This window comes from Mercenaria mercenaria, chromosome 8, assembly GCF_021730395.1.
Source record: "Mercenaria mercenaria strain notata chromosome 8, MADL_Memer_1, whole genome shotgun sequence".
Classification (NCBI taxonomy): Eukaryota; Metazoa; Mollusca; class Bivalvia; order Venerida; family Veneridae; genus Mercenaria; species Mercenaria mercenaria.
This window is the reverse complement of record NC_069368.1, coordinates 52028914-52051695: the sequence shown is the minus strand read 5'-3', so window position 1 is coordinate 52051695 and position 22782 is coordinate 52028914. Positions and strand designations below refer to the sequence as shown.

At 35.8% G+C, this 22782-nt stretch overlaps 1 protein-coding gene across 1 annotated transcript in view; it reads left to right on the top strand.

Annotated features, from left to right (window-relative positions):
• LOC123565337 (chondroitin sulfate synthase 1-like) overlaps window positions 1-22782 on the top strand; it is a 55941-nt gene that overhangs the window by 21245 nt on the left and 11914 nt on the right. The gene's annotated exons all lie outside the window — the stretch shown is intronic.

Here is a 22782-nt window from a genome sequence, read left to right as displayed (position 1 = left end):
TGATCTACTAAATACCATACAAGCTTGGCCCGTTTCACAAAGTCTACTTGCGACAAAGTTTAAACTAAAAGTAAGATATTTCATAAACAATGTTTTTAGTAAATTTATTTAAACATTTAGGCAACTCTTAGAATATAAACCAAACAAGAATAAATGAGCCGCGCCATGAGAAAACCAACATAGTGGCTTTGCGACCAGCATGGATCTAGACCAGCCTGCACATCAGCGCAGTGTTGTCAGGATCCATGTTTCTCTAATTGGAATAGACTGTGAAAGTGAACAGCACGGACCCTGACCAGACTGCGCAGGCTGGTCTGGATCCATGCTGGTCACAAAGCCACTATGTTGGTTTTCTCATGGCGCAGCTCAAATTGCTGAAATTGAATTAAGGAAACATTATCAAAAAGATACAAGCTGTATATGAAATAAATGTGTTTTAAATGTCCATAATACTTAGTAGAGAAATTAGGACGAAACTTATGAACTTTTGTGAAACCGGCCCCAGAACTGTCAACTTCGTAGTTAATAATTACAGAAATATGCAGAGAAGAATTATAAAAAAATTACAAGTTATTATTGTGCAATAGGGTAAAAAACTGAGATGGAAAAAACCAAAACCTGCTCCAGCTAATTACTCTACCTGTTGTATAACAGGGTATTGTAACAGACAATGAAAAGTGATGTAATTCCCATTATGATATATCTACTCCTACACAGGAGAGGTGTAAATAGTTCAGAAATTTTTGTGAAATTGGTGTGACGGTGACCTAAGCATAACATTCATACCTCAGAAACATAAAATGCCAAGATTGTTATTTCATGTTAACAAACTAATATAGTAGTCGCAACTTGACCGCGATGGTTGACCTTAGGCTGATTATTCATATCGATTATTTCATTGTAGAAATAAGGGGTGCTTAGGGTAGCCGTATGTATTATATGGAATTAGTTTGTATACAGTATAGTTTTTTTTAAAACTTTCCAATACACTAATTCATATTAACACAAATTTATATTTCCATTTTCTCGTGCAGCTCGTGTTTTTAAATGCAAAGAGATTAAGTGTTTTATGTACACTCCTTTTTACTAATAGGTTGTACCTCTTTATGTATTATAATACAAAGGTCAACCATCGGGGTCAAGTTGCGTCCACTATACAAAGAAGAAAAAAATTGTCAGGTACACAATTATAAAAAGTCTAGCCACTAGGCTGATAATAAAGAATTGGTCACAAAATTTCAATTTTTAGCTTGACTATTCAAAGAATAGTAGAGCTATTGGACTCACCCCCTGCGAATTGAAACGTTACTGTTTCATGAATGGAGTTCATGAACACTTCATGAATTGTTTGTGAAGATAGTTAAATGGCACAAATTCTTGAAACATTCTTAAATACCATGTTCATGAATACAGGGCTCTCGCGACTGGGCGACTTGAGCGAAATAGGCGCTCTAGAACTTCAAACTTCGCTCAGATCTAACCTCAAAGCGAAATGCAAGTCGCCCGATTTTCTTTGATTTCCGCACTCGCTAATTACTGCTACCCAGACTGTTGACAATTTGCACCGTGTCATATAATGAGTGTCGAATACACAAACACACGCCGGCAGCATAATTTAAGCTCCGCCTACCTCAGGTACTTGCGAGATTATCCCGAGAAGTGTGAAAGCGAATCAAATTATCCGATACACCAGAGTCTATTGTGTTAAGCCAATCAGCGCCGCGCTTACGTCTTTGACACTTCGCGTTAATTGTCAACGGTTCGAGTGCAAAAAAAAAACTAATGTTTTATTTAAGAAACTGCTGATTAACCATGCGATTAATTGGAATATGGTACACAATTATTTGTTATCTATGATAAAAGAACGACATGTAATGTATTAACTACGTTAAATTGACTTCCATCGATGAATTTATTTGAATATGTATTTCTAGATTACTGTACACATTTTACTTTCAGTTTTATATTTCGAGTGAGATACTGACATTTCTCGGTGAATGACTCGGTGCAAAGAGCTATAAAAAATAAATACACTTCTACTTCTTTGCTGGTGTTAATAATAAACACTTCATACATGTACAAGATATAACCAAAATTCGGCGGGTTACATTTATAGCATAGGCTTGAATTTTGAAAACGACTTTTTTCAGAATTTTGTAACAAAACGATAACCACTGTATTGGAAATGGTCTAACTAAGAAAATGAATGGTCACATCAATGTTTTTTATCAAGAAACAAGAAAATTACAGCCACCTTTCGAATCACTCAACATCATTGCGGTAGAAAAAGTCTTCCCACTTCTCCCTAAAGTCTCCCCACTTCTCCCTAAATCAGCTTGAGGGAGAAGTGACTTCTCCCAAAAATTTGGACCTAGCTAGACCCCTGTGAATAGTGCATGAAAAGTGAAATATGACTTCAAGAACTAATGTACATGAACAGTTCATGAACTATTCATTTCATGAATAGTTGTTAATATTTTGTTGAACATGAATACTTCATGAACTTCTTGCTATATGTTTTTATTGTGCCATTTTATCTTCACACACTAGCAGTGAACCGTTCATGAACATGATTCTTCATTAGATCATGAACTACCTGTCATGACTAGTGCATGAAAGATTCAAGAAAATAACATCATGGTTGTTCCTTTAACCTTTTATCATGGACAATTCAAGAACTCTGTGTGATTCTTTAGTAGTACATGAACTGTTCATGAACACCTTTTAAGGACAGTTCATGTCCAAAAATTCATGAATATAAATCAAGAACTGTTGAATGTTAGTTCATAAACAGTTCTTTAATGGTTTGAAGTGTTCATGATTTCAAGAACTGCATTTCGCAGGGGACCCATGCGTCGGCGTCGGCATCCGCATCAGCGTCCCGATTTGGTTAAAGACCCACCACGGCCTAGTGACCTACTTTTTTCGCACACAAAAACTTCATGAATATCATTCTTATAATACCTACATTGCACAGGGTCCATAACTCTATTTTGCTTTTTTTTTTTTTTTTTACAAAATTCTGCCCCTTTTTCGACTTAGAAATTCTTGGTTAAGGTTTTGTATGTAAGTTAGCTGGTATCTCAGTAACCACTTGTGGAAATGGATTGAAACTTCACACACTTATTCATTGTGATAAACTGACCTACATTGCACAGGTTCCATAACTCTATTTTGCTTTTTTACGAAATTATGCCCCCCTTTTTGACTTAGAAATTCTTGGTTAAGGCTGGTATCTCAGTACGCATTAATGGGAATGGATTGAAACTTCACACACTTGTTCACTGTCATGACTTGACATGCACTGTATATGTCCCATAACTCTACTTTGCAAAGTTTTCAAAATTATGCCCCTTTTTCGACTTAGCAGTAGTTGGTTAAGTTTTTGTATGTAAGCTGGTATTTCAGTATCCACTTATTGGAAAGGATTGAAACTTCACGCACTTGTTCACTTTATGAGCTGATAAGCACTGTGAAGGTTCCATAACCCTTTTTCCCATTTTTACAAAATTATGCCCCTTTTTTCGACTTTTGTATTCATTCAATTGACAAGGCTGTTGAATAGTCGAGCGTTACTGTCCTCCGACAGCTCTTGTTATAATTTTTGGTTGCGGGTTTATCCCGTAACCAAAGTTAAGTGTATTTCTGACAGTCATGTAGCATCTTTATTTGATTCCAAATCACATCCAAAGGATATGTTCATGTGCTACACAAAGTAGTCCCATTCATGAACAATGCGGATGAATTATCAATGATCAAGTAGTTCTTATTCATCTTCTATATCCATTTACACTGGCCATTTAGATTAAATAAGACCTATCAATGATTAGGTATTCCAGCCTATGGTTACGTCACTGACTTCCAGCTGTTCATGTAAGGTCAGGCAGAGTTTATCTTAGATATTAGGCACATTAGTATTTGTTTCTTATACATGTTTATTTAAAGATTGGCATTTAAAATGAAAATAAATCTATCAAAACCCGCAACCACCAGACATCTCAAGGCTTTGATTCTCTTATTTCATGTGTCATAGTGACAAATGCAAGTCTATTTTAGAGATTTTCTTAGGGAACTGGCAGTAATATTATACTGATATTGGACATAGGGTATTACACTGGCTACATTCACAATTTTGAAAATAGAAATTAAAAAAAGGATATATCATAGTCTAGGAGCAAGTCTAGCACCATAGATACTTAGTTATTACCACATGAACTGAGATATTGGAGAACATTTTGCTCTCTTGTATGCCACCCTACCCCTCCCCTTTATTATTTCTCCTTGGCTGCAGTTTCGGTGTATACATACCAGTTATAAAAATAGTGTTAAACAATCCTGCTTGTAAATATTGAGTTAACTATAATAATCGCGGGCTTAGCGCAAAACAGTTGTAACTCCTTCTTTATTTCATATAAGTTATAACCGTTTTGCGCTAAGCCCGCATATTGTAATATTGTTTTATAAGGATGACAGCCTACACTTACAAGTATCCAAGTTTATTGTTGCAAATTTAAGTACGTACATACTGAAACATGATATTATAAAATGTAAAAAAAGTTGCTAAACATTTCACACTTGAAAGATTATGTATGTTCCAGACTCTGAAGGGTTAGTTTGAAAATAATCACACCGTTTACCAAAAGTAGTTCAGATAGTATAATCAAAAAAAAATAAAATGTACTTATCAGCTGGGAAGGTGGTTACACTTGGCTAGTTGACATCAAAAGTGCTTATTTAGGCTGTTTGACCTATAATTATATAGAATACAATTGAATGAGTTACTTCGAGTTTAAATTTTTTGCACTAACCACATTATAGCTCCTGTTCTACCACATCTCTCATGTATAAGGAGATTGCTGTTTTCACTCCCCTAACCAACCCCCCACCTCCTGAACCCCCTCTCCAAACATAAAGAAGGAGCAGACCATCCAAACGGTTAACCATTGGTTCAGAGTGAGCTTTTATGTTATTACATGGATGGTCATTCTAGCTAGGATTGTATTATATATCCGGGTGTATTTTTTAATAGTTTATTGCAGTATGCATGAGTTGTACATGCCATGAGAAAACTATGTTGGGTTTGCGACCAGCATGGATCCAGACCAGCCTGCGCAGTCTGGTCAGGATCTATGCTGTTCGCTTTCAAAGCCTATTGCAATTAGATAAACTGTTCGCAAACAGGATGGATCCTTTCCAGACTGCGCGGATGCGCAGGCTGGTCTGGATCCATGCTGGTCGCAAACTCACTATGTTGGTTTTCTTACGGCGTGGCTCATATAGTTCATTTCAGTTAATATAGACAATGAATTCGAATTATATACAAGAACAACATTAGCTTAACAAACAAATGTAAAAAATATACATTAAAAGGTAGCTTAAGTGTTACATTGATAAAAAAAAGTTCTAAGGTTAAGGTCAAAAATTGAGCTCTGAGGTCAAACCTGGTGTCATGTATTTGGAGCACAGGGTAATTTTAGTATTTAGATGTTGAATTCAAACCTGGCATATATGTAGGTAGGTGGCAGTGCAGATGATGTGCAGAACACAATATAAGGGGGTAGGTGAAAGTTTAAGGTCACCAATTGAGCTCAAAGGTTTTGTAAATCTGCCAGCGGTATCTTTTATCTTGAGCATAACCTAAAACTATTAAAGATATTTACTTGGCGATGAGGTATGCTGAGTGAAAAAAACAACAAAAAAACATTATTTGATCCCCCACTGTAACCTACCCTAACATTAACTGCCCACCAAAAAAAAAACTTTTCTTTTTTGCTTTTACCATCCTACGCCTAAGTGCATAATCTTGCGCACCTGTCAAAGGCCCTGAATCAACCTGCCCCTGTCCCAGTTCCTCAAATATTGGTGAGTGATATTATTTTCCATTATGTGTGTAACTGATTTGTTAAATAAATTAAATTATTATAATATGATATATCATATATATATGAAATAATGCACAGAGGGGCACCTGGGGTCTTCCTCCGGCCACCATTAAAAAACTGGAAAGCCGCCATATGACCTGCCATGTATCGGTGCAACGTTAAATCCAACAACAACGAAAACATGTTCAGGAGCCCTAAACCAGAAAGCCTCTTAGTTATCATAGCGCTCCTTAGGTAGGTCTCACCCGACACATGGTTCTAAATGATCGCTCAGCTGTAGCAGTTGACACTGGCATGGAAGCAAACACGTTCAGAATTGTATAAATGTTGAGTTTGGGTGATGTTGGACGAGGCCTTATTATTTCCAACCCAGCGTGTTTTTCATCGTCTAGTCTCTGCCAGATACAAGATTACATAGACCGACAAGGCCTGATAGAACATGTTCAGTTGTAACTAATGTCGCAATTAAGTCAAACTTCTCAATGGTGCATTGATACGCTCTAACCTTTGAATCCCCATGTTCTGCGACCAACTGTCCGGAAGTTGAGTAGGCTATAGAAAATGCCGATTTGAACGTGTATAATGCTTCAGAACGTGCAGCCCATCGCGTTTCACATAATGGTTTCAACTAATTACGTCTTTCCATTTGTTCCTTTGCCATTTCGAGACATTGACATTATGTTTGGATTAAAAAAGAGAAGTAATTTACATCTACTAGCTACTCTCTTATCTTCTGGTTTTATCTTCGGATAAATTACCTTACATCCCTACCCCCCAATCATTTTTATTCCATTTTTGGACCTTCTATTTTTTCATCATTTCAAACGATGTGTACGCAACTGCGTTTTTGCGTACAGGTAGCTACGCCACTGTAATATATATTTATGCATCAAGATTCATTACTCTGGCTTTTATTATGATAAAATTATCCCCCTTTTTGACTTGGAAAATGTGGCAAAATTGATACTTTCTGTGAATATCTCTGAAACTAATGAAGGTGATACACTGTAACTTGAAGACAAGCAAGTTCATGTTTAGGTCCCATAATTCTTACATATGTTCTGACAAAATTATTCCCCTTTTTATATGCTCGTTTGAAAAACGGGACATATTTTGGGAACACCTCTGGTGGGTGGGCAGGCGTTTGGACAGGCGGCGTCCACAGACTTTGTCCTGAGCATATCTTCTTAATGCATGGAGGGATTTTGATGAAACTTGGCACAATTGTTCACCATCATGAGACAGAGTGTCATACGCAAGAACCAGGTCCCTAGGTCTAAGGTCAAGGTCACATTCAAGAATAACTTTGTCCAGAGCATATCTTCTTCATGCATGAAGGGATTTTGGTGTAACTTTCAACAATTGTTCACAACCATGAGACGGAGTGCCGTGCGCAAGAACCAGGGCCCTAGGTCTAAGGTCAAGGTCACTAAGAGGTCGAAGAATACAAGAATGAAAACTTTGTCCGGAGCATTTCTTCTTCATGCATGGAGGAATATTGATATAACTTGGCACAAATGTTCACCACCACGAGACGGAGTGTCATGCGCAAGGTCAAACTTAGAGGCCAAAGGTCAGATACAAGAATGACTTTGTCCGGAGCTCTTCTTCTTCATGCATGGAGGGATTTTGATGTAACTTGGCGCTATTGTACACCATCATGAGACGGAATGTCATGTGCAGGTCCCTTTTTTAGAATTACTTCCCTTTGTTGTGCCCCCCCCCCCCCCATGAGTGGTGGGGGCATATAGATTTGGTCTTGTCCATGCATCCGTGCGTTCGTCCGTCCGAAGCTGGTGACGCGCCTAGCTCGAAAAGTATTTGAATTAAATTGATGAAACCTTGCATGAGTCTTTATCATGATATGAACTTGCGCACCTCCTATTTTTCATCTGGCTCCGCCCCCTATTTTCAGAGTTATGGCCCCTGAAATAGTCAAAAATGTACATTTTTACCTTGTGACGTGCCTAGCTCAAAAGTATTTGATATAGATTCATGAAACCTTGCAACAGTCTTAATCATGATATGAACTTACGCACCTCCTATTTTTCATCTGCCTCCGCCCCCTATTTTCAGAGTTATGGCCCCTGAAATAGTCAAAAATGCACATTTTCACCTTGTGACATGCCTAGCTCAAAAAGTATTTGATATAGATTCATGAAACCTTGCAACAGTCTTAATCATGATATGAACTTACGCACCTCTTATTTTTCATCTGGCTCTGTCCCCTATTTTCAGAGTTATGGCCCCAGAAATAGTCAAAAATGCACATTTTCACCTTGTGACACGCCTAGCTCAAAAAGTATTTGATATAGATTCATGAAACCTTGCGTGAGTCTTAATCATGATATGAACTTGTGCACCTCCTATTTTTCATCTGGGTCCACCCCCTATTTTTAGAGTTATGGCCCCTGAAATAGTCAAAAATGTACATTTTCACCTTGTGACGTACTTAGCTCAAAAAGTATTTAATATAAATGGTTGAAAACTTGCGTAAGTCTTTATCATAATATAAACTTGCACACCTCTAATTTTTTGGCTGGTTCTCCCCCTATTTTTAAAGTTATGGCCCCTGAAATAGTAAAGAAAATGCACTTTTTCACCTAATTATGTGCCCAGCTCAAAAAATATTAGATGTAAATTCAGGAAACCTTGCTGGAGTCTTTAACGTTATGTGACCTTGCACACTTGGCATTCTTCTTGAGAATCTTAGCTCTTATTACAGTGTTATGGCCCTTGAAATAGCCAAAATAGTGGATATTTTGTTTGTGATGCTCATAGCTCAAAAAGTATAGGGCCTAGAATAATGAATCCTTTTCATAAAATGTGTGTTGAGGCTATACCCCATTAAGACTGCATACATTTGAATTATTGCCCCTTATTTGTGACAAATGTACCAGTGGGGGGCACACCCTGTGTCCTACAGACACATTCTAGTTACTATAGATAGCTTATACCGGTATTGTAACTTTTTCATTACTAGTCATAGTGAAAAATCGAGACCATTTTTCTGTAGTGCAACATGCATGTTACATCCAATTTTGAGGTGTATTTTGACCTATTTCTGCCTGGTTAGGACTTTTGTGTGGACTTACAATTTTTTATTTATTTATTTTTTTTTTTAAGATTAATTTCCCTTAGTTGTTACTATAAATAACTTATATTGTAACTTTTTTATTATGACCGTAGGGAAAAACCAAGACCACTTTTCTGTGGTACAACATAGTTTCAATTTTAGGTGTATTTTAAGGTATCTCTACCTGGTGAGGAGTTTTTTGTGGACTTAGAAAAACAAAGGAATTACAATAATTACTAAACAACCACAAAATTAAAATTTCATTTGCAAATACAGGTGCTGTTTGCTAATTTGCTGTGACGGGCATATATTGTGACATTCTGGCACTCTTGTTCAGTTTGAAAATGTCCATATTAACATATTACACACAGTCATTATTGTTCATGATTCAGTGTGTCAGACATAATATTCAAAGCCAAGGTGAGATGTGTGACATGGCCCTGATTTTGTTCTTCTTTTCTGACTGAATAGCAAGCAGTGCAGACCAGATCTTGGTCTGCACTGGTTGCAAAGGCAGAATCACTTGCAGCCAGCAGCCGGCTAAAGGTTAAAATGCCGAGGCACTGAATTATAGTGAAAGTCATAATAATGAAAAAAGGTCAGACCAGTTTAAGTGGTCATATACAAATTCTTACAAAAATAGTAAAATGGTTTTATCATAAATTGAAATATAAAATCAAATTATTGTTTCATATGTGACTGTAAACAGGTATATCTTTCAGTACAAACATGTTAGTTCAAGAGCTTTATTAAGCTACCATGAAAACAATTTGATTGTCTTATCAGAGAAAGAACATTGTTTAACCTAATCTAAGAGTACAAAACATGACTTTCTTGCCTCAAGAAGAGCTAAAGCGGTACATGCAGACCACAAGAGTTGGTGATATCTGCGTAAATAGCTGTAAACATCCAACACGTCTTGTTTGTTTGACCTAATATTTCAGTACAAAACATGACTTTTTGATGACAGAAAGAGCTAGAGCAGTAGATACTGACCACAAGACTTAAGTGTTGGTCATGTATGATGCAAAGGAAGTGAGATAAGATAGCCTCTTCAGTCAGGGTTCATGGGACCATTGTAATAGGATTTTTTTCTTCTTTTTTTTTTTTTTGCTAGCCAGACTCTATTGGAGGGAATTTACATTTTAAACACTTGCCAATATGGACCATGAAATTTCAAAAAAATAATGTAATGTATGATAAAGGCATTTTGCTCCAATCAGAATCTGAAATTCTTGGCTGTGGTCATTTTGTCAAAAGGTATGATTCTATAATGGGAAAGTTATCTAAAATACCAGAATTAATTACATAACTGAATATTTTTATCCCCTCTTCTTTGATAACTAAAAGAAATATTGAATGGATTATTGGTTATTCCCCAGTAAGTAAATTTTCTGTGGAACACCCCTTTGAATATTTAATGATTCTGTCCAAATTGAATGATAGACCAGTCCACTTTAAAAATTTAGCAGGATAAAGGTTTATGTTCATTTACCATATTACATTAAATTTTGTCTGTGCCATCAAACATGACCATTATACAGAGTATAAAGTTTGTGTGAATTTTGAATTTTATATGAATTGAATATTAGTAAAAAAAAGAAGATCTCATAAAAATTTTAGATTGAATTATATCTGATGTTCCATAAATTTTCATCTCTTTCAAATTATACAATATAATTTAAACTTTTCAGTTTTTGCACCCTTATTGGTGACAATCCAAAAATATGCATAATCAAGGCGTCATTACAGGGTAGGGTTGGGTGTGACTTGTATAATATCTAGGTATATTATGTTATAAATTATGTATCTTGGTCTGTAATCAATTAAGTCTTAGTTTCTTCCTTTTCAGCTTTGCTTTTCAAAAAATATGTTATGGTATTGAACTTACCAAGCACTTGTTCAACTGTGATGATCTGACATGCAGTGTTCAGGTTCCATAACTCTCTAGATTACAATGCAAATGCCAAAAAAAAAGAGAGAAAAAAAGTTAATGAAACAATCTTGCAGGTTTACCTGTGGCCCAAAGCTGGGTATTTCATGTGCTAATATGCTAAGAATGCACAGTTATCCCATGTCAGTGTCAGTATTCATTTTGTTTTCATTTGAATATTAAAAGTGCTTCAACATTATTTTCACCAAGTATTTATACCATGTAAGGTGCCCCAAAGCTGGGTATTTCATGTGCTAATATGCTAAGAATGCACAGTGATCCCATGTCAGTGTCAGTATTCATTTTGTTTTCATTTGAATATTAAAAGTGCTTCAACATTATTTTTTCACCAAGTATTTATACCATGTAAGGTGGCCCAAAGCTGGGTATTTCATGTGCTAATATGCTAAGAATGCACAGTGATCCCATGTCAGTGTCAGTATTCATTTTGTTTTCATTTGAATATTAGAAGTGCTTCAACATTATTTTCTCACCAAGTATTTATACCATGTAAGGTGGCCCAAAGCTGGGTATTTCATGTGCTTATATGCTAAGAATGCACAGTGATCCCATGTCAGTGTCAGTATTCATTTTGTTTTCATTTGAATATTAAAAGTGCTTCAACATTATTTTCACCAAGTATTTATACCATGTAGGGTGGATTGCTACTTTATAATAATTTATTTTTACTATCAAGTGTAAAATTTCTTATACATGTATCCACAGTATGACCTAGTTTGTATAGATGATGTATCATATATAATTATTGTGCTATTTTTATGCCCCATCCGTTCGTTAGTTCGTTAGTTTGTTCGTTCATTCGTCACAATGTTAACTTTTTGCATGAAGGCACTTTACTCGCGAACCACTGCACCCAGGACCTTCAAACTTCATGTGCTGATAGTACTTATTGAGTACACGACCCCTACTGACTTTTGTGTCAAAGGTCAAGGTCACAGGAACCAACGTTAACTTTTTGCATTAAGGCACTTTACTCGCGAACCGCTGCACCCAGGACCTTCAAACTTACGTGCTGATAGTACTTATTGAGTACACATCCCCTACTGACGTTGGGGTCACCAGGTCAAAGGTCAAGGTCACAGGGGCCAATGTTAACTTTTTGCATTAAGGCACTTTACTCGCGAACTGCTGCACGTAGGACCTTCAAACTTCACATGCTGATAGTACTTATTGAGTACACGGCCCCTACTGACTTTGGGGTCACCAGGTCAAAGGTCAAAGTCACAGGGGCCAACGTTAACTTTTTGCATGAAGGCCTTTTACTTGCGAACCACTGCACCCAGGACCTTCAAGCTCCACATGCTGATAGTACTTATTGAGTACACGACCCCTACTGACTTTGGATCACAAGGTCAAAGGTCAAGGTGCTGTGGGGGCATTTGTCACCATTAGTGACAGCTCTTGTTTTAACCTGTCAAATGTGCATACATTATTGGCTCTGTGCATTTGATATTATAATATTTGGCCCAACTTTGGTGCTGTCCGTATGTTTTGTGGAAAGAAATTTTGGTTAAGTGTCTTAATATCATTATTAATATTGCAAGTGAAACACGTACCCGTCGTTCGTATCTTTGGCTCATTGGTTACAGCATATGCCTCGTATGCAGGAAATCCCAGTTTTGAGTCCATTAGCGAGAACATTTTTATGCCCCCGAAGGGAGGCATATAGTTTTTGAACCGTCTGTCGGTCTGTCCGCAATTTTCGTGTCCGGTCTATATCTTTGTCATCCATGGATGGATTTTCAAATAACTTGGCTTGAATGTGTACCACAGTAAGACGACGTGTCGCATGCAAGACCCAGGTCCGTAGCTCAAAGTTCAAGGTCACACTTAGACGTTAAAGGTCATTTTTCATGATAGTGCATTGATGGGCGTGTCCGGTCCATATCTTTGTCATCCATGGATGGATTTTCAAGTAACTAAGCATAAATGTGTGACACAGTAAGATGACGTGTCGCGCGCAAGACCCAGGTCTGTAGCTCAAAGGTCAAGGTCACACTTAGACGTTAAAGGTCATATTTCATGATAGTGCATTGATGGGCGTGTCCGGTCCATATCTTTGTCATTCATGCATGGATTTTAAAATTATTTGGCATGAATGTGTACCACAGTAAGACGACGTGTCACGCGCAAGACCCAGGTCCGTAGCTCAAAAGTCAAGGTCACACATAGACGTTAAAGGTCATATTTCATGATAGTGCAATGATGGGCATGTCCGGTCCATATCTTTGTCATTCATGCATGGATTTTAAAATAACTACGCCTGAATGTGTGGCACAGTAAGACGACGTGTCGCGTGCAAGACCCAAGTCCGTAGGTCAAAGGTCCTAAACTCTAACATCGGCCATAACTATTCATTCAAAGTGCCATAGGGGGCATGTGTCATCTATGGAGACAGCTCTTGTTATTTTTCATTTTTGTTGTTTATATGATTTATATGACTCTGATGACAGCAGTACCGACACCGCAAATGCAACTGAATGAATTTAGCTAGTTGTAATTTATATTTATGAAATTTGTAATGTAGTGAAATGAACTGTGAATAAAAAATAACATGAAAATATATACAAAAAAAGAGAGAAATTAAACAAAAAAGAGATGAAAATAAAAAAAATACTTGTGAAAATACAATGAAGGAAATATTGGATAAAAATGTACACGTACAAAGTGTTTCTTTAAATTTGTGGAAAAAACACAGACACTGAACAGTCTCCTGGTTTAACGCTATTGACGATGACCACTGAGCTTATAATCGTGACTTGCGTACATCCGTATACATGCTTTAAATATAAACCACTTTAATTGCTGGTTACTTTCCGTATACTATACGGAATGTACGGAAAATCAACTGAAGACTAAAATATTCTGTGCACCGCCCATGTAATCAATATGCATTAATTTTGACAGTTCAATAAAATAGAACAATAAAAATTATCAATAAATAAGTTCAGCTGTCTTTAAGTGTAAAGGGAAGACCCTTTATAAATGCTTCATACTTACAATTTTTAGCTCGACTATACGAAGTATAAGGAGAGCTATCCTACTCGCCCCGGCGTCGGCGTCGGCGTCTTTCCGCGTCCCCACCTTGGTTAAAGTTTTGGTGCACTTTCTCTTTTTTCAACTTATCTCTGTAATTACTTGATGGATTTGATTCAAACTTGAAATACTTATTCCTCATCATCATCCACATCATCTGACATAAGGGCCATAATTCTGACAACAATATTTTATGAATTATCCCCCCTTTTCACTTAGATTTTCAGGTTAAAGTTTTGATGCACTTTCACTCTATCTCTGTTATTACTGAATGGATTTGATTCAAACTTAAAATAGTTGTTCAACATCATCACCCACATCATATGACACAAGGTGCATAACTCTGGCACCATTTTTTCATGAATTATTCCCCCTTTTTACTTAGAATTTCAGGTTAAAGTTTTGGTGCACTTTCACTCTACCTCTGTTATTACTGAATGGATTTGATTCAAACTTAAAATAGTTGTTCAGCATCATCACCCACATCATATGACACAAGATGCATAACTCTGGCACAATTTTTCATGAATTATTCCCCTTTTTACTTAGAATTTAAGGTTAAAGTTTTGGTGCACTTTCACTCTATCTCTGTTATTACTGAATGGATCTGATTCAAACTTAAACAATTGTTCAACATCATCACCCACATCATATGACACAAGGTGCATAACTCTGGCACCATTTTTTTATGAATTATTCCCCCTTTTTACTTAGAATTTCAGGTTAAAGTTTTGGTGCACTTTCACTCTACTTCCGTTATTACTGAATGGATTTGATTCAAAGTTAAAATAGTTGTTCAGCATCATCACCCACATCATATGACACAAGATGCATTACTCTGGCACAATTTTTCATGAATTATTCCCCTTTTTACTTAGAATTTTAGGTTAAAGTTTTGATGCACTTTCACTCTGTCTCTGTTATTACTGAATGGATTTGATTCAAACTTAAAATAGTTGTTCAACATCATCACCCACACCATATGACACAAGGTACATAACTCTGGCACCAATATTTAATGAATTATGCCCCTTTTTGCTTAGGATATACTTATATAGTGTTTTGATAGATTTTATTTTTACCTCTCTTATTACTTTAAGTTGATATTTTTGACATAGACTCAGGCTATTGTGTAATATCTTCATCCACAATTGGAGTCATTAAACACTCCAGTGACAGCTCTAGTTTCCTCAGATGTGCCCAGTTTCACTATCCAACATCGAAATAGTCGAGCGCGCTGTCTCCTGTGACAGCTCTTGTTTGCAACCTGCTAAAAAGAAATGGGCTTTTTCACTGTGATGTTTATATGACATACTTGATCTCTAAAATGAATCTCTTACTAAAGGGAAATTCCATCTTGCAGACAGCTCCATACAATACATAAAAATTCATAAATTTCATTTTATCGGTACATGTCAATAAAGTTCATCTTAACTAAACAGCATAGTTATTGCCAGAGAACAAACTGTTGATACATTTATCATCTCTTCACAACAGATGAAGGAAAATGATTGAAGAAACAGGCCTGAGCAAAAATTTACTATTCATGGTTGACCTATTAAAGAATTCCCCATAAATTTTTTTATGAGGATGGAAATAGTTTTGAGACTTTATTACTTATAATTTTGTTAATACATAATTGTGGCTTCCTCAGTAGACTAATTTAATGCCCCAATGACAACATGATCTATTCAAACTTGTTACTATAAATAGATTGAAATGATAGATAGTAGCAAGTTAGCCCAGATGTATACCATACTAAGTATGTTCAACATATTTTTTTTTCTGCATGGTTTAAAACAGTGATGGTAGTTAATTTTCTTTATAGTTTTACATCAAATGTATGGATTCCATTGAATATTTATCATTTTCAATAACACAATGACAGAGAAATATCCAAAGCCACCCGTCTGTAGAATGTCCAGGGATTTCCATGGAAAAGTACATGGAATTATTCCATGGAGTATTGGAACAGATTTCCATGGAAAAAAATCCAGTGTTCCATGGAAAATTTGAAAGGTTTAGTCTGTTAATGTTTCTGGAAATATTCCCTGGTACACCTGGAAATATTCCATAGTATCCCTAGAAATATTCCCTGGTACACCTGGAAATATTCCACAGTATCCCTGGAAATAATCCCTGGTACACCTGGAAATATTCCCTGGTATCCTAGGAAATATTCCATGGTACACATGGAAATATTCCATAGTATCCCTGGAAATATTCCCTGGTACACCTGGAAATATTCCATGGTACACATGGAAATATTCCCTGATACACCAAGTTTCTTACTGAAAAATCATGTTGTTAGTAGCTGTCAGAAACAAAAGATTTCTAATGATTAATTTCTTGGTTCAAACTTTTTCTTACATGTGCACAATTTGTATCGAGTTTCAGGTCAGTCTGTGATATCTTTTCATCCTATAGCATGTTCACTGAAGCACTCAAATTTCTCTGACCATATGAATTTATACATATGTGTTGAGGACATACTTCTTATCAAACTTTATATGCACACACTTTTATTTGAAAGGTAAAATTATAACATTTAAAATGCAGTTAAGTCAGTGGTTCAAAGTGACTTAAGTACTAATTACCTAAATTAAGTACTGAATATGTCATCAAGTATTTGATAAACTGTTGCTAGAGAGGTATATTTATTATCTATCATTCACACATTCCTGAACAGAAATTACCTGTAACCAGATGAAAGTTTATGCCATTGAGATGAACAGAGTTCCTGCTTCAATCTATAGTTTCTTAGTCCTGTGACATATTATAGGTTTAAATTACATTTGAAATTAGAAAGTATAATGTTTTTACCTCAGGAGTCCTTCAAAAAGCATTTTAGAGTTTCCAGTTAGATAGTTCCATTCCATGTGCCTCTAACAAAAACAAAGCACTTCCTGTTTACATTAAAATTTTTGGTATTCATGAGCAATTTTCTTCAGTACAATTAGTTACTGATGTGAATATCCAGAATGTTATGAAAACATATATATATATACAATACAAGAGTGAATTTGACCATCTTTTAGCTCACATAATTTGCAAAGATCACAGGAAAATGAACAGGAAAACTGGGACTATTTTTGTTAGGTCACAAGTAGCCAGCATTTTTATTGGTTCTTTATCTTTATTGGAATGTCCAGGTGTTACAAGCTGTATACATGTATATTTGCAAATGCTGCAGTGTCCAGGGAAGTTTTCCATACATATTTTTAGTTAAGGGACATTTTCCATGCATATTTCTGTATGTCTGGAAAATTTCCAGTGTTTCCCTGGAATACAGGGCACTTTTCCATGAAACACTTCCAGGGATCTACACTTTCCAGTGTCAATAGCATACTTTCCATGGAATTCCATGAACTTTCCATGGAAAACCTTGCTTGTCCATGGACATTCTACAGACGGGTAGTGTGGCAGATGAGAAAAGTTTAGCATCATATCATGTATAAGTTAAAGGCATAAAGGTGTACAAGAACATATAAATAGGAAGTGAATTAATAATGAAAATATATAAGCCGCGCCATGGGAAAACCAACATAGTGGGTTTGCGACCAGCATGGATCCAGACCAGCCTGCGCATTTGCGCAGTCTGGTCAGGATCCATGCTGTTCGTTAACAGTTTCTCTAATTGCAAAAGGGTTTGAAAGCGAACAGCATGGATCCTGACCAGACTGCTCGGATGCGCAGGCTGGTCTGGATCCATGCTGGTCGCAAAACTACTATGTTGGTTTTCTCATGATGCGGCTTATATAAAGATAATAATTATGTAATGATATAAATACAAATCATCACAGAAAGAAACAAAAAATATGAAAGGATAGGAAAAACAAAATAAAAAATGACCTGAAAAAAGTCTTCATGGGGATTTTAAATTGATGATTTTCTATTGGTATCTATATTTTACCACAGATCTGTTTTGCCATAATTTATACATATTGGGCAATTGTTGAGATTAATACTTTTCAAATAACCTTTAGCCTGCTTGCGGCAAGTACGTGTACATGATTCTGCCTTTGCAACCAGTGCAGCTGATCTTGGTCTGCTCTGTTCGCTATTCAGTCATTAAATTTTAGGTGAACACACCTTCGAATAACAAATGGTACTGCCTAAATTGAATGATAGAGCAGTCCATTTTAGAAATTTAGCAGGGTAAAGGATAATGTACTTCGCGGGCTTAGCGCAAAACGGTTGTAACTGACATTTTTCACAAAAATCACTTTTTTACATATTTCAACCTATTTTGCATGTCTACATAATCCTGTAAAATATTAGGTTTGAATGCTGAAGATTTATGTGTTATTTTATTTTTTTGCCAAAAGGTTGTATCTGCAAGTGCGGTTTTCTTTTTGTGCAAAACGGTTGTAACTGCCACTTACAACTGTTTTGCACAAAAATGTATTATAAACAAACAAGTAATAAGGGAACTAAATTATGTTGATGACATCACCAGTGACATCATTTGTTTTGTTTGTCTGGTGGGTGTTAGAGGGGGTCCAATTAATGCAATATGTAATACATAATAATGGAAATATTACAATGTAACTATTCTAGCTGGGTTTATTGCACCTTATTAGTTATGTTCCTATTTAGTTGTTAACATTTTAGCGAAATATTGATGCAGAACAAAAGTAAATATAATATGACATTGGAAAAACAATTACATATAGCTTTCTACTGTAAAGATATCTCCTACTCCATATATTTATATTCAAGATGTGGTAGCATCATAGTAAATACAAGGGCGTATCAATGGGAATTAGATCACACACACTATTTTTTTTCAGCAAAGTTTGCATTTTTCACTTTGAAAGTCCATTCTTTGAGGTTTTTCGGCATGCTAGGCCCATCTACCTGCATTTCCGTACAATAAAACAGTTAGATATTACAAAATACAGGGTGGTGGTCTAGTGGATAAGTTGTCGTCTGCTCAATCCAAGGGTCATGGGTCACGACCATGACTTCTCATATGACACCTGTACTGGTTTTTCCAGGAAGCGGACTCGAGAGTGGTTCAAATAAACTTGAAGCTTTCATCACAACTGAGCTAAAACAAATTATTATAAACTAAAATACAGAAGTACAAGAGGGGGTAAATATAGAGTTAACTCAGTATGGGATATCAATTTAGGAACCATTTGAATAATTTACAAGTACTGACTGAAACAATCACAATTAAGGTTCAGATATTTTTACAAACATTTCAAACTGTACCAAATGGTTATTCGTTTAAAATGTTGTATGGTGCAGTGGCAGCCTTGGAGAAGCTGTGGCTCTCATACATAAATCTGAATATACTTTTCCTGTTATTGCATCTAGTTACAAAGATTTTAAGCAATTTGAACTCATGAATTGTAATTTGAGTATCAGTGGATTTTCTGCACAAGTGAAAGTGATATATAGGTCACCACCAATGAAACAAAATGGTTTACAAACTAGTATGTTTCTATAGGAAGAATGCATGGTCTGCATTTCTGGGCAGATATGCTACAGTTAATAATGATGTCATCATTGTGGGACACATGAATATCTTGATATTCTATCAGATATCGATAGAGATGATGTCAGATTTACCAGTGTACTTCAGTCACGTGGCATGCATCAACATGTGATTGGGCCTACCCATGCCCATGGCCATACATTAAATGTTGTTATAACAAGGGATAGCAGCAGAATAATACTGGGTGTCAAGGTCATCGATCCAGGTCTTTATGACGATAATGGTAATACGGCACAAGACCATTATGGCATTATTATTATTATTATACTAGATTTATTCATTTCAATGCCTGTGCCATAAAACCAGCACTGGTTGGAAGATGGTTTCTTTTTATGAAATTTATAATGCTCTGTTGAAGTATGTTCTTTCAGACAAGGTATCTCAGCGTCCCTTGTACTAAATACATTTCAGAAGGCACAGACCTAGCGTTTGTGGTTTACAGACGAGCTTCATGGGGCTATACATTAAAAAGGCAAGCTTGAGCCGAAATGGAATAAATGTAACATTAACAGTCAACCATCCATGTGCTACTATAAATACATTCCTTATTCAGGCCAGACTTAACTTCTTTGATAAGGTAAAGTCATGTGGCACTGACCACAAAGGTTTGGCCAAGATAACCAAACGCCAGGAGACAGTCAAGATGCTGCCTGTGCCCCCAACACATCGTCAAAGGAACTTGCGCAGAAGTTTAGTGACTTTCATTGATAAATCGAAAACATTTGGAGTGACATTATTTCCCGATTTAGCAGACTTTACATGTTCAGAGCATCAGGAAGTAGAAAAATGTCTTATAGATTTAACTGCTGCAACAACAGAAGAGGTAAAACAAATCATGCAAAAATCTCCAAACAAATTCCGTGAACTCGACCCTTTACCATCATGGCTTTTGAAAAAAATGTTTTAATGAGCTCTTGCCATCGATAACAAACATCATAAATACATCAATGGAATTAGGTTATATACCAAAAGAATTTAAGAGTGCAAGGATAAGACCTCAGCTTAAGAAACCAGGTCTTGAACCCAAATATTCTCAAAAGCTGTGTCTAAGCTCCCTTTCATTAAAAAAATCTTAGAAAAGGTAGTAGATGTGCATCTTCAGGGGCACTTGAGTGAAATTAAGCAATATGAGGGACTGCAGTCTGTGTATATAAAGTTTCATTCACCTGTGTCAGAATGGTATCTTCACATCTCTTGACCAAAAATCTAAAAAGTCTTTGTGCTACTTATCTGTCTACAGCTTTCGACATGAATGACCATCACACACTGTTACACAGACTTGAATATCAATTTGGAGTCACAGACAAAGCACATGAATGGATGTCATCATATCTAAAAGACACTATCAAACTGTGTGGTTGATTCCGAGTTGTTGACACCTTTAATGATGAAGTGCAGTGTGCCCCAAGGATCAGTACCTTTTCAAATAAACTCCAAATCGCAGCAAATAACTTCTTGATTTAACAATTTTTCTGGGGGAGGCCCCCTATACCCCCAGACCTACCCCACACATTGTTTCAAACCTCCTACACACACCCACTTCCAGAAATTTCTGGAAATACAGCCAGGATTTATTTAAAGGTGTAGACTTTCGATTTTGAAATGATATATTGCAGATGAAGCTTTTCAACAGAAAAAAATCCCTACAGTCTTAAAGACGATCTACTTGCATGTTGTTGTTTCAAATATTGAATAAAAAACAAATCATTGCATTAATTTAAAACAGTTGATTCAATATCAAAGTGCACTGACTTATTAATGCGATTATTGGACCCTTCCATCCTTATATATTTAATAAGTCCATTTGACATATATTAAAGTTATTTTTATCTGTCAAATGCAGCTTTTTCTATAGGAACAGTGTAAATCCTGATTACACACCACATTCTTTGTCATCTGATCAGATTGTACACTCTTTGCAGATGCCCTTTTTGATTGATGCTAGACAAAAATGGATTCTGGATAAATATAATTTTAATCAGCTATCATATTAACCGTAATTATGCTAATATAATTAAGTTAAATTAAATATAGCTATAAATGTTTATTTCTGTTGCAAAGGTTGTTTCACAGCATAAAAATACTAAAGTTACAATATGGTGTGTTTCATATTCATATTGTTTAGTCAACAAAAACAGCACTAACTGGTAGTTAGGTAAGTAAATCTGAAATAAAAAAATATATTGATTACTCAGAATTGAAAAATTCACATAAATTATTGAAAAAAAAACATCATTTTCATTTCAGATACAACCGTTTTGCATTTAAATATTTTCCCAAAATCTCTACATTTTAAGTGCAAAACAGTTGTAACTGACAGATACAACCGTTTTGCACTGAAACATTTTTCCCAAATCTCTGCAATTTAAGTGCAAAATGGCTGTAACTGACATTTTAACAAATATTTCTTTTTTAATGCAAGAACAGAGCTAGTGCTGATAATATGTTAAACAAAATGCAAAAATAGGTTTCCATGCAATAAAACTTGGTTTGAATGATGAAAGTTAAAAAAATTATTAAGTTTTATTGTCTTCCTGTAAAATTTTCAAAATTGCAGTTACAACCGTTTTGCGCTAAGCCCGCGACTTGTAAGCAATATGAATAGTTGTTGTATCTCATTTTCGTCTTTTTTCTTCAAAATGATGAAAGTTCTTTTGTTAATTTTGTTTTAATTGTAAATGAATGATTGAGTGGGTTAAAGATGATGTTTATTAAAAAAGCAATACAGTGCAACCTCTGTAGAGCAACACTCTTTGGAAGATACAAATATTAACTGTTATGTAGAGATTTTTGCTCTGGAGAGGTAAATTTGATAGTATATCTCAGCTTAGGGAAATTTTGATGATGTTGTTATAGAGAGGTTTTTGCTTAAGAGAGGGCCGCTCTGAAGAGGTTGTACAGTGTAATTGTTTTAGTCTAAAGAATATTAAGAGCAGCAGAAATGTAGGTGTTTTTAACATTATATTTAAAAAAAAATCAACTTGAATGATTTGATTTATGATAATGTTGAGATGTTTTAGAAATAGACTTTATTGTGATGTACAGCTTGCATGAGGCGTGTCCCAATGTAGGGTATAAATGATGCATTTTGAGCTGATTTAAAATATCAGTATTTATTACATGACTCATTATACATGTATAACTACCCGTTATTACAATATATGAGCCGAACCATGGGAAAACCAACATAGTGCATTTGCGACCAGCATGGATCCAGACCAGCCTGTGCATCTGCACAGTCTGGTCAGGATCCATGCTGTTCGCTAACGATTTCTCTTATTGCAATAGGCTTTAAAAGCAAACACCATGGATCCATGCAACCAGACTG